The following is a 27,218-nucleotide window of genomic DNA, read 5'->3' as shown; positions in this document are numbered from 1 at the left end:
ATATACATCATCAGCCGAGGGTCCAAGGTAGGGGTGGGGGGGTGGCGGTTGTTATCAAGGAGGATCTAGAGCCGAGGGAGGCCACTATTCCTCAGATTGCCGGTTGTGAATCCCTTTATGTGCGGTGGGGCTATAGGAATCAGTTGGGCTTGGTGATCGCGTACCTGGCTCCTTGCTGCGTGACCACAGCCCTGCCTGAGCTGTTGGAGGTACTTGCTGCTGTGGCGGTCGAGTCCCCCAGACTTATTGTCATGGGGGATTTCAACCTGCCATCAGCTGGCTATCATCGGCAGCTCGGGAGTTCTTGGCTTCCATGACGGCCTTGGACCTGATTCGAGTAAATGATGGCCCCTCGCCAGGGGAGGCACACTGGATCTGCTTTATATCTCTGGACAGTGGTTAAATGATCTGGTATTAGATGATTTAGTAACGGAACCAATGTCATGGTCGGATCATTTCCTCCTTCGCCTAGACTTCGAACCGCCATTCACCACGAGAGACGGAACCTATCGGTGGTTCCGCCCCAGGCGCCTGATGGACCCTGAGAGGTTCCTGACGGAGCTTGGGCCATTCCCTGAGGATCTGGCCCGGCACGACTGAGGAACTGGTCGTGGCCATGGGAACAGGCGCGCGGGCCTTGGACCGTGTCGCGCCTCTGCCTCTGACCCGGCGTAGATCTCGACCGGCCCCGTGGTTCTCCGAGGCTGAGGGAGATGAAACGCCGGAGAAGACGCCTGGAGAGCACCTGGAGGTCCAGTCGCCCGAACTGATCGGACACTAGTTAGGTCCTATTCTAGGACCTACCTAGTGGCAATGAGGAAGCGAGTTCTGCGCCTCCACCCTCATTGCGTCGGCAGATAACCGCCCGGCCGCCCTGTTTCGGGGCACCCGCTCTCTCCTACACCAGGAGGGGCGGGGTGGCCCTTTCCAGGGACGAGCCGAGGAGTTTAGCGTTATCTATACGATAAAATCGCCAGCTGAGGGACGGTCTGGATCGAATTTGGGATGATCCAAGCGAGGGAGAGGAGGCACGCCTTGTTGAGTCCATTTGGGATGAGTTCGACCCTGTGGCTCCCGAGGACGTGGACAGGTTGTTGGGGAGGCTTCACGGCACGACATGTTTACTGGACCCGTGCCCTTCCTGGCTGGTACTGGCCACTCAGGAGGTGACACGAGGCTGGCTCCAGAGGATTATCAACGCTTTGTTGGAAGGGTTTTCCTGCCGCCTTGAAAGAGGCGGTGGTGAGACCCTCCTGAAGCCTCCTGGACCCAGCTGTTTTGGGTAATTATCGTCCAGTCTCAACCTTCGCTTTGTTGCGAAGGTTGTAGAAAATGGTGACACAGCCCCAATACCTGGATGAAGACGTCTATCTAGACCTGCTCCAGTCCGGCTTCCGACCCGGATACAGCACGGAGACAGCTTTGGTCGCATTGGTGGATGATCTCTGGAGGGCTCGGGACAGGGTTATTCCTCTGCCCTGGTCCTATTAGACCTCTCAGCGGTTCGATACCATCGACCATGGTATCTTGCTGCGCGGTTGGGGGATTGGGAGTGGAGGCACCGTATATCGGTGGTTCTCCTCTCTGTGGGGTCCCTCAGGGTCGATTCTCGCCTTCTGTTCAACATCTACATGAAAATGTTGAAAAAGCTCTTCATAACTTGAAACCATCACTATCTATTGGACCTGATGGACTATGCGCATACTTCTTAAAAAAACTTTCCATTAATATAGCAGAACCCCTAAGCATAATCTTTGACAAAGCTTTCACAACCAGTTCCCTTCCCAAACTTTGGTCACTAGCCACAGTCATCCCTATCTTCAAAAAAGGAGACCCCAGCTTAGTTGAAAATTACAGACCGATCTCTCTGTGCTGCACCTGCAAAGTCATGGAATCAATCATCAACCAATCCATTACCTCACACTTAGAAACTAACAACCTACTCTCCAATAAACAATTTGGTTTCAGGAAAAAATTATCATGCAACTTACAACTTCTTCACTGTAAAAACATATGGACTACAAATCTTGATCAAGGCAAAACAATAGATGCAATCTACATAGACTTCTGCAAAGCTTTTGACTCAGTAGTACACGATAAACTTCTCCTAAAACTAAAATCCTATGGCATTTCAGGACCCCTTCACAAATGGATATCTGCATTTCTGTCCAACAGACAACAAGTGGTCAAAATTGGCAATGCTCTATCAAATCCTGTTCCTGTCAAGAGTGGCGTTCCTCAAGGCAGCGTCCTTGGACCAACACTCTTCATACTATACATTAATGATCTTTGTGACCATATCGCAAGTAATTGTGTTCTCTTTGCTGACGATGTCAAACTATTTAACACCACAGACAATGCATCTATCATCCAAAAAGACCTTGATCATCTAACCACTTGGTCTAAAACTTGGCAACTCCAGATCTCAACCAGCAAATGCTCAGTCTTACATATTGGAAAAAAGAACCCAAACACTAAGTACATACTTGATGGACATTACCTTACAGATGACCCCCACCCCGTTAAAGACCTTGGAGTTTTCATGTCAAATGATCTAAGTGTCAAAGCCCACTGTAATTACATAGCAAAAAAGGCTCTAAGAGTTGTAAACCTAATCCTGCCTAGCTTCTTTTCCAAAAACACTACACTACTAACCAGAGCATATAAAACATTTGCTAGACCAATTCTAGAATACAGCTCGCCTGTTTGGAACCCTCACCACATCTCTGACATCAATGCAATTGAGCGAGTCCAGAAATATTTTACAAGAAGAGTTCTCCATTCCTCTGAAAACAACAAAATACCTTATCCCACCAGACTTGAAATCCTAGGCTTAGAAAACTTGGAACTCGTCGCCTTCGACAAGACCTAAGTTTAACTCACAGAATCATCTATTGTAATGTCCTTCCTGTTAAAGATTACTTCTGCTTTAATTGCAATAATACAAGAGCAACCAACAGATTTAAACTTAATGTTAATCGCTTTAATCTAGATTGCAGAAAATTTGACTTCTGTAACAGAATCATCAGTGCTTGGAATGCTTTACCTGACTCTGTGGTCTCTTCCCATAATCCTAAAAGCTTCAACCAAAAACTTTCTACTATTGACCTCACCCCATTCCTAAGAGGACCATAAGGGGCGTGCATAAGCGCACAAACGTGCCTACCGTTCCTGTCCTATTGTTTTTTTTCTTTTCTTTTCTTCTTCCTATATATATATATATTGATGCTTATACCTCCTAATATTTACTCATATATATGTTTATATGCTATATAATCCTTTTTTATGATGTTGTGACAAAATAAATAAATAAATAAATAAAACCCCTTGCTCATGCAGGAGACCCTACACCATTTCAGACAAATGGCCATCCAATCTTCTTAAAAACCTCCAGTAATGGAGCACTTACAACTTCTGGAGGCAAGTTGTTCCACTGATTAATTGTTTTGTCAGGAAATTTCTTAAGGTTTTTTTTTTGTCTAAAATTCTGTTTTACGTTGCGTAGCATATTAGAAGCTTTTGTTAAACATATATTAAAAACAAATATACCGTATATACTCGAGTATAAGCCGATCCGAATATAAGCCGAGGCACCTAATTTTACCACAAAAACTGGGAAAAACTATTGACTCGAGTATAAGCCGAGGGTGGGAAATGAGGCAGCTACTGGTCAATGTAAAAAATAAAGATAGAGCCAAGTAAAATAACATGAATATTTATTTGAACGAAAAACAATAAAAGTGCAAAAGGGGGAAGGAGGATTCCCAGCTTTAGAAAATTTAGAACTACGCCGCCTTTGGTATGACCTGAGCATAGCTCATAAAATTATCTGCTACAATGTACTTCCTATCAATGACTACTTCAGCTTCAACCACAACAATACACGAGAACACAATAGATTCAAACTTAAAAGTGAACCTCTCCAATCTAGATTGCAGAAAATGTGACTTCAGTAACAGAGTTGTTAATGCCTGAATGTGCTACCTGACTCTGGTCTCTTCCCAAAATCCCCAAAGCCTTAACCAAAGACTATCTAGTATTGACCTCACCCCATTCCTAAGAGGTCTGTAAGGCGTGCATAAGAGCACCAACGTGCCTACCGTCCCTGTCCTAATGTTCCCTTTAGTTGTATTCCTTTTTATGTATTCAATTCATGCTTATATTTATATAATTATTTAATATGTATTTGACAAAATAAAATGAATGAATGAATGAATAGAATAGAATAGAATAGAATTTTATTGGCTAAGTGTGATTGGACACACAAGGAATGAATGAATGAATGAATGAGTGAGTGAGTTACTTCAACAACATTGTCTCACAGAAATTGACAATACAACTGCAAGCATGAAAATGAGTCCTCCTTTAGCTTCCAAGGGACCAGGGTGCCTCTGAAGGTCAGTGCTCTAAGCACTAAGAACCCAGCACAAATCTAAGCCTGTATGCACACCAATGGTGAAAATACCCTGCACAGTGTCTCTTGGCAGAGAAGGTTAATTTTCATAGACGTTGGGGTGGCTCTTTTTTTTTTTGGCAGGGCAATAAGGATCTCTAATATCATTAAACCCAAGTGTGAGGAAAAGACAGCAGCTAAAATGTTAAGGCCAGTTGTGTGACCTTCTCCAATACAGTTGGCCTGGCTGTTTGCCAAAACTTAAAACACCCTCCCATCCCTCCCTGCTAAAGCTTCTTTCTTAAAACAATTGTGGTCTTTGCCTTTCATGTCGCTCAACCTTTCACCTGCCAGGTTCCTAGCCTTCACCCTTGACCCACTGCTGTGTTTGCTTAGCATTGTGCCAATCGACTTTAGAAGTCTGTGTGTGTGTGTGTGTGTGTGAGAGAGAGAGAGAGAGAGAGGAGGGAGGAGGGAGTGCAAAGGGGAAGGAGGATTCCCAGCTCTAAACAAAGGGAAATCCCGGAATGCCAGCGAAGGCGGTGCTCGCGTTCCTCCTCCCTTGCTCAAAAGCCCCAATAACCTTCACCAGCAAGGCAGACCCCCACGGAAGGAAGGGGCAGGCTGACTCACCGAGCATCTGGCTGAAGAGCAGCTGCTCCAGGTCGCCCAGCACGGTGAAGCACGGAGGAGAAGAAAGAATGAAAGAAGGGAGGAACGGCCCTCCTTTCTCTCTCTCTCTCTTCCAGCGCGAAGAGACTAGAGCACACAGGACTAGAGCACACAGGCGCGCACACACACGCCCAGCTTCTGAAGCACGGAGGGAGAAGAAAGAATGAAAGAAGGGGAGGAACGGCCCCTCCTTTCTCTCTCTCTCTCTTCCGGCGCCGCGGAGGAGACTAGAGCACACAGGACTAGAGCACACAGGCGCGCACACACACGCCCAGCTTCTGAAGCACGGAGGGAGAAGAAAGAATGAAAGAAGGGGAGGAACGGCCCCTCCTTTCTCTCTCTCTCTCTCTTCCAACGGAAAACGCTCGCTTGGGGAGAGGAGGGAGGGAGGAGGGAGGGAGGAGGGAGGTTGGCTTGCTTATTCAACCCTTCCCGGCTAGCCATCCAGCCCTTCCCAGGAGAAGGCGAGGAGTTTTGGCGACCTTTTGCTAGAAAGCGAGCGGCTGCCCCAACACCACCAGTTGGGGCGGGAGCCGGTGAGCTGCAGTAACTCCGCCAGGCTATGCATTGGCGCTGGAAGCCCTGGCGGTGCAGTCCTTCTCGGCTGAGGGAGGAGGTTTCCGACCGGGCTCGCCGCGCGAGCCACCCCAAAGGCCAGAAGAAAAGGTCATTCCATCGAGTAATGGAGCGGCCCTTCCTCTCCCTTACCCATGCTGTGCGAGCCCGGCTGGGCTGCAACCCTGCCGCCGCCGCTCCTTCCTCAGCCTCCCGGGCTCACGCCTAGCAGCCGCCAAGCTCAGGCCGGACTGGCAGCTCCCCATCAGCACTGCACGGGCGCGATTCGGGCAGGAGGAGTCGGGCTCGCCTCCGTGGCCGTGGCGGCGGCGGCGGCGGCGGAGGCGGCGCGGAGGCGCCACCGCCACAGAGCGAGCCCGACCTCCTGCCCGAATCGCGCCGGCGAGTGCTGATGGGGAGCTGCCACCCATGCTGTGCGAGCCCGGCTGGGCTGCAACCCTGCCGCCGCCGCTCCTTCCTCAGCCTCCCGGGCTCACGCCTAGCAGCCGCCAAGCTCAGGCCGGACTCGCAGCTCCCCATCAGCACTGCACGGCGCGATTCGGGCAGGAGGAGTCGGGCTCGCTCCGTGGCCGTGGCGGCGGCGGCGGCGGCGGCGGCGGCGGCGGCGGCGGCGGAGGCGCCACCGCCACAGAGCGAGCCCGACCTCCTGCCCGAATCGCGCCGGCGAGTGCTGATGGGGAGCTGCTACCCATGCTGTGCGAGCCCGGCTGGGCTGCAACCCTGCCGCCGCCGCTCCTTCCTCAGCCTCCCGGGCTCACGCCTAGCAGCCGCCAAGCTCAGGCCGGACTCGCAGCTCCCCATCAGCACTGCACGGCGCGATTCGGGCAGGAGGAGTCGGGCTCGCCTCCGTGGCCGTGGCGGCGGCGGCGGCGGCGGCGGCGGCGGCGGAGGCGCCACCGCCACAGAGCGAGCCCGACCTCCTGCCCGAATCGCGCCGCGGCGAGTGCTGATGGGGAGCTGCCGAGTCCGCCTGAGCTTGACGGCTGCTAGAGCGAGCCCCGGAGGCTGAGGAAGGAGCGGCGGCGGCGGGTTGCAGCCCAGCCGGGCTCGCCCGTGGCCGTGGCGGCGGCGGCGGCGGCGGCGGAGGCGGCGGCGGAGGCGCCACCGCCACAGAGCGAGCCCGACCTCCTGCCCGAATCGCGCCGCGGCGAGTGCTGATGGGGAGCTGCCACCCATGCTGTGCGAGCCCGGCTGGGCTGCAACCCTGCCGCCGCCGCTCCTTCCTCAGCCTCCCGGGCTCACGCCTAGCAGCCGCCAAGCTCAGGCCGGACTCGCAGCTCCCCATCAGCACTCGCACGGGCGCGATTCGGGCAGGAGGAGTCGGGCTCGCCTCCGTGGCCGTGGCGGCGGCGGCGGCGGCGGCGGCGGAGGCGGCGGCGGCGGAGGCGCCACCGCCACAGAGCGAGCCCGACCTCCTGCCCGAATCGCGCCGGCGAGTGCTGATGGGGAGCTGCCACCCATGCTGTGCGAGCCCGGCTGGGCTGCAACCCTGCCGCCGCCGCTCCTTCCTCAGCCTCCCGGGCTCACGCCTAGCAGCCGCCAAGCTCAGGCCGGACTCGCAGCTCCCCATCAGCACTCGCACGGGCGCGATTCGGGCAGGAGGAGTCGGGCTCGCTCCGTGGCCGTGGCGGCGGCGGCGGCGGCGGCGGCGGCGGAGGCGGCGGCGGAGGCGCCACCGCCACAGAGCGAGCCCGACCTCCTGCCCGAATCGCGCCGGCGAGTGCTGATGGGGAGCTGCCTTACCCATGCTGTGCGAGCCCGGCTGGGCTGCAACCCTGCCGCCGCCGCTCCTTCCTCAGCCTCCGCTCGCCTAGCAGCCGCCAAGCTCAGGCCGGACTCGCAGCTCCCCATCAGCACTGCACGGCGCGATTCGGGCAGGAGGAGTCGGGCTCGCTCCGTGGCCGTGGCGGCGGCGGCGGCGGCGGCGGCGGCGGAGGCGGCGGCGGAGGCGCCACCGCCACAGAGCGAGCCCGACCTCCTGCCCGAATCGCGCCGGCGAGTGCTGATGGGGAGCTGCCGAGTCCGCCTGAGCTTGACGGCTGCTAGAGCGAGCCCCGGAGGCTGAGGAAGGAGCGGCGGCGGCGGCGGGTTGCAGCCCAGCCGGGCTCGCATAGCATGGGTAAGGCGGAGAGGAAGGAGCCTTCGCCCATTACTCGATGGAATGACCTTTTCTTCTGGCCTTTGGGTGGCTCTGCGGCGAAGCTCGCGCGGTCGGGAAACCTCCTCCTCAGCCGAGAAGGCTGGCGGCCCCTGCCCAGCCCTCTCACTGCACCACCAGGGCTTCCCCGCGCCAATGCACAGTCCGCCAAGTTTGCGCCGTCCGCCCACCAGACACGGGAATGGGGGCCGGCCTGGGGGCAACAAATCCCGCGAGACCTCGGCGGGCCCGCTCCCCGTCCCTCCCATGGAGTCCGCTCGCACCCTCCTGCGGGGTTCCGAAGAGACTCAGTATAAGAGGACGCCAGCACAAAAAACGTGCTGAAAAACTCGGCTTATACTCGAGTATATACGGTATGTTGCTTCAAAATAAATCTGCACAATTTACAGGATTTGATAAAATAATAGCAATGGAATATTTTTGAAACTCACAATCTTTGCTCTGCATTAATCTTTTATGCTGGTAGATTAGACCTTTCCCTGCAATAACAACTCTTCCAGTAAAAAGAGAAATGTTTGAATTAAAAATGAATGCATCATTTAGCAAAGTCCCCAAGAGCATAACATTTTGTGTGATTAGGTTTTTTCCCCTCGTACTACACCCATTCTTTTGTCTAATCTCTTGTCTTCTTCTTCTTCTTAGTTCTACTTAGTTCTACTACAGTTCTTTCAACTCTAGAAGTGATGTGTCAGAATTTGAAACATCTCAAAATAGTTGAGGAATAGCAGATTTTATTTAGTCATACAGAAACCAATTATGATCATGCCCATTATTGTGTTATATAATGTATGCTCGTTGTCTTCCTTGTCATTCCTAGATGTTTTGAAAAAAAATGTTTGGCCACATTATGCAAAGACCTATGTCAGGTCTTTCTGTCCCAAGAAGTCCGTAATGCTGGGAAAGAAGGAATGAAAAAGATGAAGAGAATGACCAGATGGATAGACTTAATTGCAAGGCAATGGATGCACCTTTGGAAGACATTAACAGCCCAGGTTGGGGGATAAATTCTGGTGAAGTGTTATGGATATGGCTACTAAGAGTTGATACTACATGGGACACATAAACAGTAAAAATGGATGATTCATATCTTACTTCTAAAAATTCTGGACTTCAACCCCTAATTCTTGACATGAAATATCATTTTCTTTTTTGATTTTAAGCCTCCCAGTCATTGACTGAGATGGGCAGCTATAGAAATGAAATGAAATCAATAAAAATCTGTCTGAATCTGGCTTCTTTGATTGTGCTCTGCAGTTAAAAGCTTTGAAAGCAATCCAGATTTTAATTGACATTGTGGCTTCTTGCCAAAATATATGGGTCTGAACACTGATAGAGAAGTAAGTTTGTCTGTTACAAGCTGCTTCAATCACAACTGACTCAAAATTGGATATACATGACATGTAGCAAGGGTTAAACCTATACAATGACAACACTTAATCATTATTAATCATATTGTATCAGGGAAAACATTTTTTTTATTTCTTTGTCACAACAGTATACAAAAACAATTGTCATAGATAAAACAACATATTTTGAAGAAAATATATGCATATATGTAAAAAAATATGCATCAACTAAATCAATTTGATATGAAGAGAACAATAGGACAGGAACGGTAGGCACTTTTGTGCTCTTATGCACGCCCCTTTGCATACAATTGTATGCAAAAATATTTTTTAAAAATTTTTATTTTATAAAAATAAAAATAAAATTGTATGCATATAATTATATGCATACATTGCATACAATTATAAATTACAGTGGGACTATATCCACTTGAGTCCACTAGGGCTTCCTGGAACAACCATGTCTTCCCAAATTCCAAAAGGATTGGGGCTGTTGCAATCCCTTGGGATTTAAAACATAAAATGACATCTTGTTCCGCGGCCACAATTATGATGAGCACAGCTGAGCACAGCTGGCTTGAGGAAAAGTGATATCATTGGCCTTTCCTTAACTCTTCCTATTGTTTCCACCCATAATTAACACATTTAATCAATTAAATTATAATAGATGTAATATATTAAATTAAAATTAAATTACACAATTTTTTTTTTGTTTACATTTATATCCCGCCCTTCTCCGAAGACTCAGGGCGGCTTACAGTGTATAAGGCAATAGTCTCATTCTATTTGTATATTTTTTACAAAGTCAACTTATTGCCCCCCCAACAATCTGGGTCCTCATTTTACCTACCTTATAAAGGATGGAAGGCTGAGTCAACCTTGGGCCGGGCTTGAACCTGCAGTAATTGCAGGCTACTGTGTTCTAATAATAGGCTTCTTAACAGCCTGAGCTATTCCGGTTTATGCGAAAGCATTTAATTTAAGGATAGAAACCATGCTTCTTCTAGTTTTAGTGTGATTCATGGTAATAAATCACTAGCAAGAAATTTCTTCCCACTCCAGTGACATGCTTAATTGAAAATTTCATTGATTATTATAATTCGCTTGATTTCAGGGTATTGTTGGAAAAGCTCTGATGCCCTGCTACTTCTAAAAAATGCAGTTATCCGACAGTTAATTTAGTGATCTGAGATAGCTTGAAAATGAATAATAGTTTCTTGAGTTGGGGGGAAAGATTGAATGGCCACTGTCTTATAGTTGGAATAAGAATGTTTTATTCCCCCCCCCCAACCATATATAGTAATTAATTTACGCAAAGAAAGAAATGGGAGATTGGGGAATAAAGTGCCTATATTCTAGTTTTTCTTCAGATCATACAGGTGCATCTCATAGTGACTCCATGAATTAGGCTAGGCAGATTGAACTGCCTTGAGAATGTTTTTATTTCCTCACAACAATACAGTGCCTCAGGGAGACAAGTTACTCTGCCTCTACAAACGGACAAGGCAAATCGAAGGAACACAACTATTGGAGGAAAATCAGAGGCATAACTGACTAGAATAAGGATATTATGGGCTTCAACCATGTGCCTAGCCCCCACTCACAATTTCAGTCCATAGTAACAAAGCCATAAACATATTGTAGGGCTATTAAAGCTAATATATTTATTGTGAAATACACATTCATGAAAAAAAGCTACATTATCAGACAGTGTGTTAAAATTCAGAAGAATGTTTTTTTCCCATTATTATTGTTCTGTAAAATAATGTGACTTCCTAACATTGGGAATAACTGTGATTCTTCCCAATTTTGGTCATCTTAAAAATATCAACACATTATATAGTTGGATCAGAGGTCTCAAAAATAAAACAAGTAAATAGTACCACCATAAGAGAATTTTCAAGGGTCATCTTCTTTCGAAAGTTTCTGACCTCGTTTGCCAAGTAGATCTATTTATGCTTCAACTCAGATCTCAGAAAAAACAAATGTTGCATTATTTTTGGGGATGGGTGGGTGAGTAGGGAGAGAAAACCTAAATGTCACAAATAACCTTGTGGAATATTTATTTGTAGAATACTTATTTACCTATGGTTGTGCAGGCACATACTATATGTAGAGAAAGATTTATTGAAAAATTTCCATTTAAAGCTTGCAAATATTGAAATATAAAAAGGAAACATATTTAGGGAAAAAGAGCATACCATGAAGAGAACCTGTCATCACTTATAATTTCAAAAACAAATAAACAAGCTTGTCTATTTTATATTTTATGAAGTAAACCAAATGAGTTTTAGATTTGAATATGCAGCATATATAATGTTCTTTTTGTCTTCTAAAGGAAAAGTGGGAATTATACAGTGTACAGATTAAATAAATAAATAAATATGATATCTGATGATTTGATGTTTCTAGGAAAACCCAGAAAAAGGACAATATTTACAAAAATCCAAAGTTATTACCTTAGCAGTTATTCTGACCAGTGTCTGGAGTGTGATATCCTTTGTTTCTGATGGCAATACCCCAGCCAAAATCTCTTTAGCATTTGAAACTTCCTTCTTATAAAATTATAGCTCAAAAGAGCTAGCCCGTTCTATCAGGATTAAGAAAATCAGTCCATGTGCTTCTTTAGCCTTTTCAAATTGCTGTCAACTGAAGTGCACCAGTTTATCTACTTCAAAATATAGTGGTTAATGCAAGATGACTGTAATAAACTCTATCCTTAAAATGTCATAATTCACTGAGTCAACTCTTAACACATTTGGAAGAATTGCCATTTACTTAATAGGTGTCCCTTTCTTCTTCCAGAAAACCACAAATTTTTATTTTGGGATTGAAATATTGTTCCTTAGGATAGAGAAAATATAAACCAAGACTAGGAAGGGATTCCCTGGTCAATAAACTCATTTGGTTGAATATATGCCCATTTGAAGAAAGTAATCACACAGCAGGTTCCATAAATGGCATTTATAGCAACATTGATCTAGATTATGAAAAAAACAAGTATTTTCTTCCTTCAGACTCAAAAATAGGCCAGAATTTTTTCACCCATGCTGCTACTAAATAAAAATCATAGGAATGAAAAAAATGCACAAAAATGATGGAATCTTTTTTTGCCTTAAGATTGGATGCAACCAACCAACTAAGAGGTTGGATGGCATTCTCTCTCTTGCCACTTAATGATAATTGATAAATAGGATAGGGTGGCTATTGACCCCTTGTTGGGTTTTTTTGGGGTGGGAGGGTGGGGTTGTTATGGTTTTTTTTTCCTTATGGATGTTCAAGGATTTCAAAGACCTTATCTTATTAAATAAGCTGTCCAGATTTGTCCAGAGATGGGAGGTCTCTAAATTCAGTAAAATAAATAAACAAAGAAAGAATGTAAACTTGCAAAATATGATTTGTAGGTGACTTTGCCAAAATTGGGATGACAGCTAGTATTGTTTTGGAAATAGGAACACAAAAAGTTGCAATGTTCAGTATAGTGGACGAATCAACTTCTGTTTTTTTAAGATATGGGTTATCATAAATCCTATTTAGAAATACCATGCATTAAACCTGAGACCTTGTTCATGCAAAACATGATCTGCCACTGAGATACTGAAAAGCTCATATCAGATTCACAGTAAGAGGCCCAGTGTAAACTGTTCTGAGATTGTGTCGACCGAGTAATGGCTTCTGAATGCCTGAAGTGATGCATGCAGATGTGGACACAGAATCTCATTTGACATTTCAAAACAAGAAACAAATGGGCACAAAAGGGAGAAGTAGGGAGAAATGCCAGCTTGATTTGTAATGTGTTCAAACATTAGGCGATAGAGAAGTATATATAATGGGGGAAGTTCTTAAAAACTATGTCTTCAGACTGCAAACTAAAGAATTGATTATGTGTCATCATGTGAATAGACTAGACTAGACTAGACTAGACTACTTTATTTGGCCAAGTATGATTAGACACACAGGAGCAGAGCACTCAGTGTACATGCAAAGCAACATGGTAATAATAAACATAATAATAATACCAATAAGAGAGGGTAGCAGAGAATTTGAGAAGGATGATAATACTATAGCCATACAATATGGGCAAATGTACTTAGACATAAGACAGTATGGTGAGGATTAGGTGTTGGTGTCAACTCCCAATGACCACATAGAAAGATTTATTTCAATTGAAGTCTCTGCTCATATATCAAATGATTGTATTCAAAGCCCTTCATCAACTGGCATATACATTGTCATACGTGCACAAGAGTTTTCTTTCCTTTTCTGTTTCAAATGAGTGACCTCTCAGCCAGTCCCATTCTTATGTAGTGATACAGACCGTTACTGTGAAAGTGGAAAAGAAAATTCCTTTTACCAGAAAACACTTCTTGGGCACAAATAGCTTCATCCACCCAGATTCAGACAGAAAGCTTGCAGCCATGGCTTTGTGTGAGTTTCAAGTTATTGGGCAAATTTTCCATTAGAGAAAGTGCAGGTTTCACTCCCATTTCACCTGAATTCCTTCAATTTGATATAAATAACTCTTTGTGTTGCAGACAGCATCCAGACCCACATCCAGAGGAGATGGTGGGGGAAGAATGATAAATAAATATTTTTAAAAGGGGACAATATGAAGGAGGTGGGGGAGAGAGAGAGAGAGAGAGAGAGAGAGAATCTTGAAATAAGAAATCAGAATGGAAAATGTGGAGGAAATAACCTTTTTGCACAAACAATGGCTGTTTTTTAAATAACGAAATTAGTGGATACATCATCTTATAAGGTCTTAAACACTTTAAGCACTTATTGCACATATTTTATTCTACGTTTTCAAAGAAACTACCCCTAACAAATACATTTGAGCATCATTTGGAATTATTTTACCAAACTGAGATTGTAACTGTTCTGCAAAAAGATGTGTAAAAACTGGAGGAAAAATGCATTGTGGTTGTTATGTAAATCCAGAAGGTGCAAATCAGTAGCACTAGTGTGTTGTTCTCTGTTGAAATGGGAATGGGGATTCTTTCCTATTTGTAAAAGAAATTCAATTTTCCTTGGCTGCTATATGCACTTTATTTTTTGTATCATGATGGAAATTTGTTTTAATTTATTTTATGATTGTTAACTTCTCAGAGTCACTTTGCTAAGAAGAGTGACCATATAAATCAGATCACTCATTCATTCATTCATATTAAGCAGAATATTTCTTCTTCTTTTAATAGGACAGTTCTTAGCATGGAGTGCAGGAGGGTTTGTGTACCATTTAAGACCTAATTTTGATTCTCTACTCAAAATGAAATAAGCAAAGTCCAAATTAGGAGAGCTGAAGAATTGTAAATCTTTCAGACTTTGAAGATTACCTTGAGATAAATATCAGTAAGTCGGGGTATTTAATTTCCTTGGATTTTATGAATTAATAAATTAATCATTGCTGATTTAATCAATTGGATACCCAATGGACAGAGAGCTGTTTGCAGAGCTGCCCCTGCCCTCCATAATTTTAATTAGCAATTATCGCTTCTGCATGTAATTGAACTTGCACATTTTAACTCTCAACTAAATGCAGCAACAATTTCACCTATTGCCTTTTATCATTATTCAGAGTTATCATTACATTCCCAGCCTTGTGGAACTTGCAAGATGTGAAAATCTTTAGTTAACTGTGCAATTATAGTAATGAGATCATCCAGTGAAATTTCTCTGACAGATATTGTCATAGCTGGAACACACACACTCAGATCTTGACCCTTTCCTTCCAACTCTTTCTCTTGGATCCAAACCAAGTATAACATCTAGTTAATCATATCGTGTCAAACTTGTAATGTGAAGCACACATATACACACACACCCAAAAAAAAAAAAAAAAGCAACTGTCTTTGCCATCATCAAATAGGTTACATAAAGGGAGAGTTGCTTATTTGATGTAGTCTCTATTTTAAACGGTCTTTGCTATTTTGCAGATAAAACACTTTACAGTAGTTTTACTACATTATTCTTTTCTCTGAAGGAATAAAGTAGTAAGTAAAATAAAATGCATGCAGGAAATAGACTTCATAGGGGACCATTCCTGCATTAAGTGGATTTCAAGCACAGATAGATAAATCAATAGATAAATACAATGGAAATCAGTAGAGGTCAGAAAAGTAAATCAAAACAAGCAGAAACAGTTCAACTTATTAAATAAAACTAACTCTGATGAGATATTGGTAGGCTTAAACAATGAAAAAGCTTCTGACTTACTACTAGAAAAATTTCATATTCAGATACTGTACTCCAAGTCAGTTTCAGTGCAGATGACATTCCTCATACTTTCAAAAGCTGACTCTGAAAGGGAAAGAGATGAAGCTTATTATAAGATTAGGGCATGGATACAATTCACAATGTACTGATATATACCATCTTTACAGCCAGGTAACTGAACTGAATCTCACACTTATTTTCCTACTTTGGGGGTTAGACATGTAACATTAATAGAATAGAATAGAATAGAATTTTTATTGGCCAAGTGTGATTGGACACCCAAGGAATTTGTCTTGGTGCATATGCTCTCAGTGTACATAAAAGAAAAGATACGTTCATCAAGGTACAACATTTACAACACAATTGATGGTCAATATATCAATATAAATCATAAGGATTGCCAGCAACAAGTTATAGTCATACAGTCATAAATGGAAAGAGATTGGTGATGGGAACTATGAGAAGATTAATAGTAGTGCAGATTCAGTAAATAGTTTGACAGTGTTGATGGAATTATTATATTGCCTTCTTTGTACATTCAGTCTGATTTTTTTTTTCCAGTGAAGGTAACTTGGTTGTAAATATGCTGAAAAAAATGGAAAAGTTGGGAAAGGCAACTTTGTTATGAAGCTTCAACTCTCAGATCCAGAAAGTTGGTGAGGCTTCTGCAGTGCAGTTTTGGTCCATGGATATTTGAGGTGCATTCAAGATGGCAAAATAAATCTTTATTTACATTTTACTATGCAAATGTGTGTGTTTGCATTAAAAGGGTAGAGGTGGCTCTCTCAAGTTTGGTTTCTTTTATGTTCAGCCGAAAGACATCCTCCTCCCATTTCGTTTCTGCCTCATCTTGCAGTACAAAATCAACCTGAAAATCTGTGTCCGTTTTCATAAATGTTTCTTCTAACCTATGCAGTTTAGTAAATATATTTCCTGATACACATGTTTTCATAAGCCAATTTTCCTGATACAATGCAAAACGGCATACCCCCTGTGCTCATATGCACATTTTGTACACTTGTTTTCAGCTGTGAAATTCAGAAAGCAATGGAAACACCAGCATTCTAATTTGTGGTTTAAACCTTGGGATGTAAATTGAATGAAAGCTTCTTAAAATGCAAACAGAGAATTTCACACCCATCCCTAATTTCTTTGCTGTATGTGAGTGTGTATGTGTCTTGTTTTCTGTCTGTGTCTTGTCTCTCTCTCTCAGCTGGATTTTTCACAAGAACAGTCTCCTTGTTACAAAATGTTACCAACGAAGGATTTGCATAACACTTACTTGGAAGGAAGCTTTAATGAACCCGGGAGATTTCTCTGTGAGTAAATGTGGGTGTAAATGTACTACATACTGTGTATTAGAGTCAAACATTAAAATAACTTTGCTATAGGGAAGTCAATCTTGCTAGGGAGACAAAATCAGCCTTTGTCTCTTTGCCCATCATTCTTTATCAAGATGAAATGCAGGCCCTTTCGACTACACTGGGCAGTGACATGAAATGCATCAATGGAGACACCTAAGATACATAGCCCTGCTCTTCAGTATAAAAATGTCATAAGCAATTGTCTCAACAATTAAGTGAATAATGTATTAGCCTCCTGAAAAAGTAGACTGCTTTTCCTTTATATCAAGAAAAGTCTACCTTTTCCTTTCTTGTTTTCTTTCTTTCTTTCTTTCTTTCTTTCTTTCTTTCTTTCTTTCTTTCTTTCTTTCTTTCTTTCTTCCTTCCTTCCTTCCTTCCTTCCTTCCTTCCTTCCTTCCTTCCCTCCCTCCCTCCCTCCCCTTCCCTTCCCTTCCCTTCCCTTCCCTTTCCTTTCCTTGTATTCATTTTACCTTTCTTTTAAAAAAATCTTTAATAAAAGTAAAATGTATTCATTTATTTGATTTTTTTATCCTGACGTTATTATTTTATAAGTAGCTCAAGGCAGTGATCACACATAATACTCTTTCCTCCTCCTATTTTCCCCACAACAACAACTCTAGGAGGTGAGTTAGATTGAGAGAGCGAGTGAGTGGCCAAAAGTCACCCAGCATGCTTCCATGCCTACCACTGGACTAGAACTCACAAACTGCTGGCTTCTAGCCTGATGCCTTAACCAATAGACCAAACTGGCTCTATAAACATAACAAACTGACTCATACATAATTGGGGATTAAAGTAATTGTTGTAAATTTTAATTTCAGCATCTGCGTGACCTAGAAGGATTTACGTATAATGGCATCCATGCAGTCATTGACCTTGGTAGCTGGTACAGATGTGCCCTGTCTCTGATTTAGGAGCCAATCTATAATCCATTCAAAGCATTTGGAACAGATATTTTTGCCACATGAATTGATGCTAACAAAACTTCTGTTGATGTACTAAAGCAACCTTTTCTTTTGCAAACTCTTCATGGTAACTTGTTGCTTACTTCTACTAGTAAAGTTAAGTAGCTGTGTATGCGTGTTGAGACAGTCTGGGAGAACTCTGAAGCAGGCCACTGAGGTTTGCTAAAGGTCTGTCAGTTTTAACTACTTGGAAAGAGGAACTTTGATCATCCTAATGATCATCCTAATTAATTTGGGATCCATATACATAAAAGTGGAGATGTCACTGAATACAGATCATTTTTCCATCATAATGACTAACTGATGATGCAGTACATCCGGGAGTAGAAAAGAACTGCTGGGAATTGAGAGGTATACAGTTTAAATAACTAAATAAATCAACCAACCAAACAACCAACCAATCAAGTATATGTATGCAGTGCAGGCCTGCTGAAGATGTACCATGCAATTAATTTGTCTTTTGTTTTTTCACATGTCTGACTTTGATTATCTGAAATCCTCCACTTATTACATACAAAAGAAAAGAGGGACCATCCAATGTCTTCTGAAATGGGACACCAGAACTATGTTCAGACTTTGGGACCATATTTGCAAATTAAGCTAGAACTATTTGTACTGAAACTGGATTTTTTTTCTTGTTCACTCTTTGAACTCTCTGGCATTGTTGATCTCTCATTTGCTTCAGCAATTGCTGAAGCATAAGGCCAGGACCGAAAGAGAGTATAAATGCTATAGCCCAGTGAACCAAATAGCTGCCTGTTCCCAAGGTCAAAGCCAGAGTACAAACCTTGTTAATTCCTGTTTGCTTTTGACAGAATTATGGTACACAGGGCATGTGGAGCATATTGCTGTAATAAATAGGAAGAAGAGAAAAAGAAAAAGTGTGTGTGTGTGTGTATGCATATATCTATACACACACACAATCTGCGAGCTGTTTACCAATTGGTAACTGGGGGAAAATGATCTAAAAAGAGACTTAAAGCACAAGCTGTAAAATAGAAGGTAGACATTAATCTTTGGCTGTAAATTAGTTATAATGACTTTAACTTTTATTGTTGAATTTACTTTATTGATTAGCCCTTGGGCCATATCAAAATGCAGAGTTCCAGACACAAATCATTACTAAAATCTGATAAAATCAATTTAAGATGGAATTAGATAAAATACAACTTAAAATGAAATTGAAATAAAATACAATAATTTACTATATAGATAAATAAAATATCATAAAACTATATTTCAGTGTCATCCTTACAATCTACCCCAATCAGTCCCACATATGCCCATCTCAACCAAACCATTTTGCTTAAGTACTGTGCTGTGTTAAATGTTATTTTCAGATTCTGGCCTCACATAAAGCAAGTTGTTTTGATATAGGGATCCTAACTGGTCATTTGTTTGGTATATAGACCAAGGTACCTGTCTCTCACCCTCTTATACAGGCAACAATCAAATGGGATGTGAGCCAGGTCTTCTACCTTCGCTGCTCTGCAAATCCAAAGACCTCCATTGTAAGGCATACAATGGAATCTCCCATATCTGACCATTGTGTTGAGCTGCTCGAATCTCATGTAAATATCTCCCTAAGATGTTTTGGCAGTTGTAACTTTAAATATCTCTCTATTTGCTCAGCCATTTCAAGTTACCCACCTTACTAAGGATAGCTATATCATTTTGTGCTTCTAAGGATAGCATCTTTTGTGCTATCTTTTGTGCTTAATTCTTTTGGCAGCTCTTTTTAAAAAATCATTCTCCTGTTACACAAGAAATAGTTAGGCCACATCTTCTTACAAAATGTGTTAGTTTGGTGATCCAGAAGATTTGTGATTGTGATTTTATTTGCTCTAGTAGAGATAACTTGGGGAGTCTATCAGTCTCCATTTCATTGACTTTGTGCCAGTAGTTATATGCTCTAATTTTGGATAGTGCATGAATTGTAGGAATTCCCAATTCAGTTCTAACTGCTGCAGCAAATGTTCTTAGATCTGCACCCAAAATACATCTCAAATGCTGGGACTGTATTTGTTCTAGTACTGTAGTTGAGTATAGACCTCAAATCTCTGCTCCAACTTTAGCTTCATATACTTTAATTAATGGGGCTAGGGGCTTTAATTTTTAAAATAAAACAATAAAATTTTAATATATTTTACTTTGAATAATCCTTTGAATATATTAAGTGTTGCTTCCGAAACCCCCCCTCTTCTTTTTTTATAGAAAGTAAAACTGTGTTCTGAAGCAGTCCAGTTTCTAGACTTCTTGGGAAAAATGTGGAAACAGGTAGTCCTTGGCTTACAACAGTTCATTTAATGACTGTTAAAAGTTATAGCAGCATTGAACAGAAGCACTGAAAAATTTGGCTTACCAAAAGAACATTAAAACACCAGCACAAAGTTAAGGTGCATTAGTACATTGAATGTAATTTCTTTTCTTTTTTTTATTGAAAAAGTTTTACAAAAGATTTTAACAAATACTTTCCCCCCACCTCCCTCCCCCCTCCCCCCTCTTCCTTCCCCCCTCCCCTTCCCCCTTCCCCCTTCCCCCCACCTGACCCCCGGAACTTCCCAGAGCAAAATATAGGGTATTACTTCTAACAATCATAAGCTACAAATATACTAATAAACCATAAACTCTCATCTCCCCTCTGAAACCTTAATTCCCCTTTAACATATAGACAAATAGACTAATACAGTATGGTTCCTACAATCATTCACAAGTATTTGATACTTTTTTTAGTCTGATATTTGTTTCGAATATAATCAATCAGTACACTGAGTGTAATTTCAAGTACACTCAAGTACACTATTGTTAATCATTGAGGCATGCTTATTTAATGGAAAGGATTTGGATTCAATATAGATTTAACCAGGTTATTCTTAGTTTAATGATATCTTAGCCATTTTGTCTATTTGGCAAAGTAAAGGTATCAAAGTGGTGGATAACTGACTTTTAGGATCAACCATCATCAAGCAGTCAAGAAATATGCCTCAGATTAGTTTTTAGTAGAGCATCCATGAAGTGCTTGGAAAAGATATTCATATGCCACAATCTACAAAGATCATGTTTATGTAGCTACTGGTTTTGTTCATGATACCCCATGGATATAAAATCTGGACTTTGAAGAAGCCAGACAGAAATAATATTGATATATTTGAATTTTGGGATTGGAAAAGACTCCTGAAAATATCATATACAGCCAAGAAAAGAAATGAATGGAACATAGAACAAATCAACTCAGAGTTCTCATTCAAGGCACAAATGACCAGGCTTCATCATATTTTAGAATAGAATAGAGTAACAGAGTTGGAAGGGAACTTATAGGTCATCTAGTCTAACCCCCTGCTCAAGTAGGAGACCATATACCATTTTTGACAGATGGCTATCCAGTCTCGTCTTGAAAGCCTCCAGTGATGAAGCTCCCACAACTTCCGAAGGCAAACTGTTCCGTTAGTTGATTGTTCTCACTGTCAGAAAAATTCTCCTTATTTCTAGGTTGAATCTCTCCTTGATCAGTTTCCATCCATTTTGAATACATGATGTGAAGGCTTAGTTCTCCTGAGAAGGCTGGGATAGTGGAAGGAAAGACAGGAAAACTCTGAGGTGAATGGACTCAATTAACATCAGTGATGGGTGCACCTTTCATAGTCCTGAAGGACTTGGTGGGGGACAGGTCAGCCTTCAGAAGGACTGTGCCAAAGGCCAACACCAATTTCTTGGCACATAATCCATCCCACTACCCATTATTATATTTACATTAACAATATTCTCAGATTTGAAAGTGAAATGAAACTTGTTAAAGTTGCTGTTTGTTTGTGTTCCTTCACCCTTCTTGTGTTGCTTGTAATCCAAAGAACCTGTCTGAATGACAGGGAAAATACTCATGCAAAACTGTGTGGGGAAAGATGAGTCATAGCCCCTAAATAGATTTGTGAGCCAGAGACAGCAACTGAGCCATGGGGTCCAAAGTTTTAGGTTATTGATTGGATATAACATGCTATTTGGGCTAACTTATTCTGTATTCAAAGATTTATTACATTTCTGCTCAAATATCAAATAATGGCCTGACTGCTCAGGGCTCTGCAATCTAATAATTCAAGGTCAAATGTAATCTAAAGGCCTATTGTGGCAAATTTTGTTTTCATAAGCACTGTTGAGAGTATGAATGCTGCACAAGGTATAACAATTGAGGAAGTTGTTAATAAAAGTGTTGTGCCTCCATGAATGTCGTTGCAGCAAACAGGGACCCTCTTATACTTAACACTGGCAGTCAATCAAGCAATTGAAGAGTTAACACTCAAATTCCTAAATAGCTCTATAAAGACTGAGCATGCTCCTAAGACCCAGGATAATGACTGATGGGTTCAAGTGGAATAAAAATTGACTAGACAAATTTATCTCTTTAAAACACAAAGTTAAGTATAATATATATACACTACCAAGAACATTCAGTACAACGGTTTCTCATAAAAAATACACCTTTGCATAGCAGTTTTGTTCTTCTTTCTTTAATAGAGGCACTGTCACATTAGAACACTAGTTCCCAAACTTATGGGAACAGTCTGGACCTTCGGATTCCTGTGTCAGTTAAGGTTGGCAGTTGAAGTAATTTTTTTTTTTAATCTCAGTTGTCAGACTCAAAGAAAAAATATTTTTGATGAGTACATGTGAATGTTATTAGCCCACTGAGGTGGACTCTTGCCTCAACCTCTTCCCAGCATCCTTGCAGATCTTTGAAAATGGCTTCTTCACGGTAGACCCATATTGCTAACAGTACAAAGAAGTGGGGTACATCCTCACTTCCCAAACTGGCATGTGAAAAAAAAGTGAAGCTTTGGGTGGCAAGACAACAAGAAATTATGGTGGAGGGAAAGAAGAAAGAGAGAAGAATGGTAGCTTAGTCTGCTTCTAGCCAATCTGGTGACACAAAAGGATCTGATCTCCTCATATGCTTTCTGAAAAAGCATTTTTGGGACAACTATGACCTGGATGATTGAGAATCTTTACAGACTTTTAGCTGAACAATTTGGGACGAACACCCTTTGAATGGTGTGGAAGTAGGAATGGGTTTCCAGAGGAAAAAATGCAGACTACAGGAACCAGAAGCACTACTCAGGTGACCCTGAGGACACAGATAAACCTCCAAGTGCTTCAATGACCCTCTAAAAGGATGCAAATGACCAGCTGTCTGCAAGGAATATAAATCCTTCCATTCCCACTATCCTGTCAGAGCTGAAGAAGCTTCTTGGATGAAAAGCAAAATGTCTTCAAAAGAAAAAAACAAGAAAATCCAGCTGCCTCCTGAAAAAGCACATTTGGGACCCTCATATGAATGTTTTTGAGAATGCCTACAAATTAAATAGTTTGGGACACTCTCCTGATTCATTCAAGATGAAACTCACAAGATCCTTCCTTCTTTTATCACCCCACCCCCACACCCAGTCCCGATAATGTTCTTATCTAAAGCAGCACTTTAGCTCATTAAAACTGTTCTGAGTACTTGGGGTATTTTCTCTAGTCCCCTCCATCATCATCGGTTTCTGCCCCAGGTTTTTCAAAACTTATCTTGTTAAGTAAAAAGAGTCTCTGGTGGAATTTTTTTCTCTCCTAAGCTGCCTCAAGCCCTCCTTCCTTTATATCAGGACTGAAATGCATTTATGCTCTCAAGCTCAGTGTTTATATGATTTCCAGAAATCTGTTCTTTCAGTTAATATATGTTCTTAATTTCTTACATTTGGGTACTATATATGAAAGTACAATAATCTAACTTTTATCGTTACTGAGTTTAGTTTGATTCTGTTTGGTCCTTGTGTTGTTGTTTTTTTCTCTGTAGCTTTGAGTCAGCACTGACTCCTTGTCCCAGCCTATTTTTTTTGTTTTGTTTACATTTATACCCCGCCCTTCTCTGAAGACTCAGGGCGGCTTACAGTGTATAAGGCTATTCAGTTTTCAACTGAAATATTCAACTATTTCAACTATTCAGTTTTCTTGAAAATATTTCAGAAGTGGTTTGACCTTGCCTTTCTTCCTAGGGCTGAGAGAGAGTGCCTGGCCTAAGGTCACCCACTGGATTTGTGTCTAAGGTACTCAGTATCTACCCTGGTATCTTAACCACTATCCAATTCAGTTTCTCCATAATACTGCATCTATTCATTCTATGACAGAAGATAAGCCTGGATGATATCTCTGATATTTTTCCTTTTATTTCACTTTTGTATACTGTAAGGTTTTAATTTACATGAAAGCTGGGACATGAACAGTGTAGTAAAGACAAGGCTAGAGAAAGCTCGAACAGCATTCTTCAAAATGAAAAAGGTCTTTGGCAATCACGACATAAGCCTAGGACTGAAAATGAGGCTTGTCAGATGTTACATCTTTTCTATCCTGCTCTACGGAGTAGAAAGTTGGTCTCTGGCAGAAAACCACTTGAAGAAACTAGAAGCATTTGATATGTGGATTTACAGGCGGCTGTTACGTATAAACTGGGTTAACAAAATCACAAATGAGGAGGTGATAAGTCGCCTGGGAAAGCAAAGGGAAATCATCAAAGCAATTAAAAAGCAAAAGTTAGAATATTTTGGACATGTGATGCGACACCCAGAAAAATACGGCATCCTTCAGTTAATCCTCCAGGGAATGATTGAAGGCAAATGAGGTCCAGGCAGAAAAAGAACATCATGGCTTCAAAACATAAGGGACTAGTTTGGACAAAACTCAGCAGCACTTTTTCATGCATCTGTTGACAAAAATAGGATTGGCAACATTAATCCCAAGGTCTGATGACAGATATGGCACAAGAAGAAGATGATACTATAAGGGGAAAGGGGTTTCACTGGGGTGGAAATGGTGCTACCATGGAAGTACCCTTATAATGAGATCATCTCCTATAGTGTTTCTTGGAAGAGAGAATGCTAGCAATTTATTTTATTTTCTTTTGAGTTGTTGTTGTTGCTGTTGTTGTTAGTTGCGAAGTCGTGTCTGACCCATCGCGACCTCATGGACAACATTCCTCCAGGCCTTCCTGTCCTCTACCATCCTCTGGAGTCCATTTAAACTCATGCCTACTGCTTCAGTGACTCCATCGAGCCACCTCGTTCTCTGTCGTCCCCTTCTTCTTTTGCCCTCAATCTTTCCTAGCATTAGGCTCTTCTCCAGTGAGTCCTTCTTTCTCATTAGGTGGCCAAAGTATTTCAGTTTCATCTTCAGGATCTGACCTTCTAAAGAGCAGTCAGGGCTGATCTCCTCTAGAACTGATTTGTTTGTTCGCCTTGCAGTCCAAGGGACTCGCAGGAGTCTTCTCCAGCACCAGAGTTCAAAGGCCTCAGTTCTTTGGTGCTCAGCCTTTCTTATGGTCCAACCTTCACAGCCATACATTGCAACTGGGAAAACCATAGCTTTGACTATACACACTTTTGTTGGCAGGGTGATGTCTCTGCTTTTTAGTACACTGTCTAGATTTGCCATAGCTTTTCCCCCCAGGAGCAAGCGTCTTTTAATTTCTTGGCTGCAGTCCCCATCTGCGGTGATCTTGGAGCCCAGGAAAATAAAATCTGTCACTACCTCCATTTCTTCACCATCTATCTGCCAGGAATTGAAAGGGACGGATGTCATGATTTTAGTTTTCTTAATGTTGAATTTCAAGCCAACTTTTGCATTCTCCTCCTTCACCCGCATCAAGAGATTCTTTAGTTCCTCTTCGCTTTCTGCCATTAGAGTGGTATCATCTGCATATCTGAGGTTGTTAATATTTCTTCCGGCAATCTTAATTCCAATTTTTGATTCATCTAGCCCCGCCTTTCTCATGATGTGTTCTGCATATAAGTTAAATAGGCAGGGTGATAGTATACAGCCTTGCCGGACTCCTTTCCCAATTTTGAACCAATCAGTGGTTCCGTGTCCAGTTCTCACTGTGGCTTCTTGACCCGCATACAGGTTTCTCAAGAGACAAATAAGATGGTCTGGTACTCCCATCTCTTTAAGAACTTGCCACAATTTGTTGTGATCCACACAATCAAAGGCTTTAGCATAGTCAATGAAGCAGAAGTAGATGTTTTTCTGGAACTCCCTAGCTTTCTCCATGATCCAGCATATGTTGGCAATTTGATCTCTAGTTCCTCTGCCTCTACGAAATCCTGCCTGTACTTCTGGTAGTTCTCGATCCACATATTGCTGGAGCCTAGCTTGTAGGATTTTAAGCATAACCTTACTAGCATGTGAAATGAGTGCAATGGTGCGATAGTTTGAACATTCTTTGGAATTGGAATGTAAACTGACCTTTTCCAATCCTGTGGCCATTGTTGAGTTTTCCAAATTTGCTGGCAAATTGGGTGTAGCACTTTTACTGCGTCATCTTTTAAGATTTTGAATAGCTCAGCTGGAATACTGTCTCCTCCACTAGCTTTGTTGTTGCTCAGATTTCCTAAGGCCCATTTGACTTCACATTCTAGGATGTCTGGCTCAAGGTTAGTGACCACCCCATCGTGGTTATCAGGGATGTTAAGCTCATTCTTGTATAGTTCTTCTGTGTAATTTTGCCACCTCTTCTTAATCTCTTCTGCCTCTGTTAGGTCCCTGCCATTTTGGTCCTTTATCATGCCCATCTTTGCATGAAACGTTCCCTTCATATCTCCAATTTTCTTGAATAGATCTCTGGTCCTCTCTATTCTATTGTTTTCTTCTATTTTTTTGCACTGTTCATTTAAGAATGCATTCTTATCTCTTCTAGCTATTCTCTGGAATTTTGCATTCAACTGGGTGTATCTTTCTCTTTCTCTCTTGCTTTTCGCTTCCCTTCTTTCCTCAGCTATTTGCAGAGCTTCCTCAGACAGCCATTTTGCTTTCTTGCATTTCTTTTTCTTTGGAATGGTTTTAGTTGCTACCTCTTGTACAATGTTGCGAACCTCCGTCCATAGTTCATCAGGCACTCTGTCTATCAGATCTAATTCTTTAAATCTATTTGTCACCTCTACTGTATATTCATCAGGGATATGATTTAGTTCATACCTGAGTGGCCTGGTGCTTTTTCCTACTTTCTTTAGTTTAAGCCTAAATTTTGCAAGAAGAAGCTCATGATCTGAGCCACAGTCAGCTCCTAGTCTTGTTTTTACTGACTGTATAGAGCTTTTCCATCTTTGGCTGCAGAGCACATAGTCAATCTGATTTTTGTGCTGACCATCTGGTGATGTCCATGTGTAGAGTTGTCTCTTAGGTTGTTGAGTAGATTGGATGCTAAAAGAAACTTTTTGTTACCTCAGAATCACAGTAGTTGAATGATATTTTGCATACCCCAATTTGGTTAGCTATTGGGAGACCACTGATTGGCTCTCAGCATGTTCCCAGTGTTCCCTGATCCTCTGAATTGAAAATAATTGGTAGGTATATTTCTGATTGCTTTACCTGTATTGGTCTATGACTGTAATAAATTGAACTGAATTGAAATAGCTTTGAAGAAATAGAGGAATGAAAAGTTGTCTGGTGGAAGTGTCCTGGATGTTTTTGTTTCACAAATGATTTGCAGATCCACTGCTCTAGTTA

At 42.1% G+C, this 27,218-nt stretch overlaps 1 long non-coding RNA gene across 1 annotated transcript in view; it reads right to left on the bottom strand.

The window, feature by feature from the left end:
- The window catches only part of LOC131192392 (uncharacterized), a 102,109-nt gene that overhangs the window by 25,092 nt on the left and 49,799 nt on the right, over positions 1-27,218 (bottom strand). The window contains exon 2 of the long non-coding RNA XR_009153726.1: positions 15,362-15,445. This is a non-coding gene — a long non-coding RNA (uncharacterized LOC131192392). The remainder of the gene's footprint in view (positions 1-15,361; positions 15,446-27,218) is intronic.

Source organism: Ahaetulla prasina, chromosome 2 (assembly GCF_028640845.1).
Source record: "Ahaetulla prasina isolate Xishuangbanna chromosome 2, ASM2864084v1, whole genome shotgun sequence".
In the NCBI taxonomy this organism is placed as follows: domain Eukaryota; kingdom Metazoa; phylum Chordata; class Lepidosauria; order Squamata; family Colubridae; genus Ahaetulla; species Ahaetulla prasina.
Note: the sequence above shows the minus strand (reverse complement) of the source record. Positions and strands in the feature narration are given on the sequence as shown.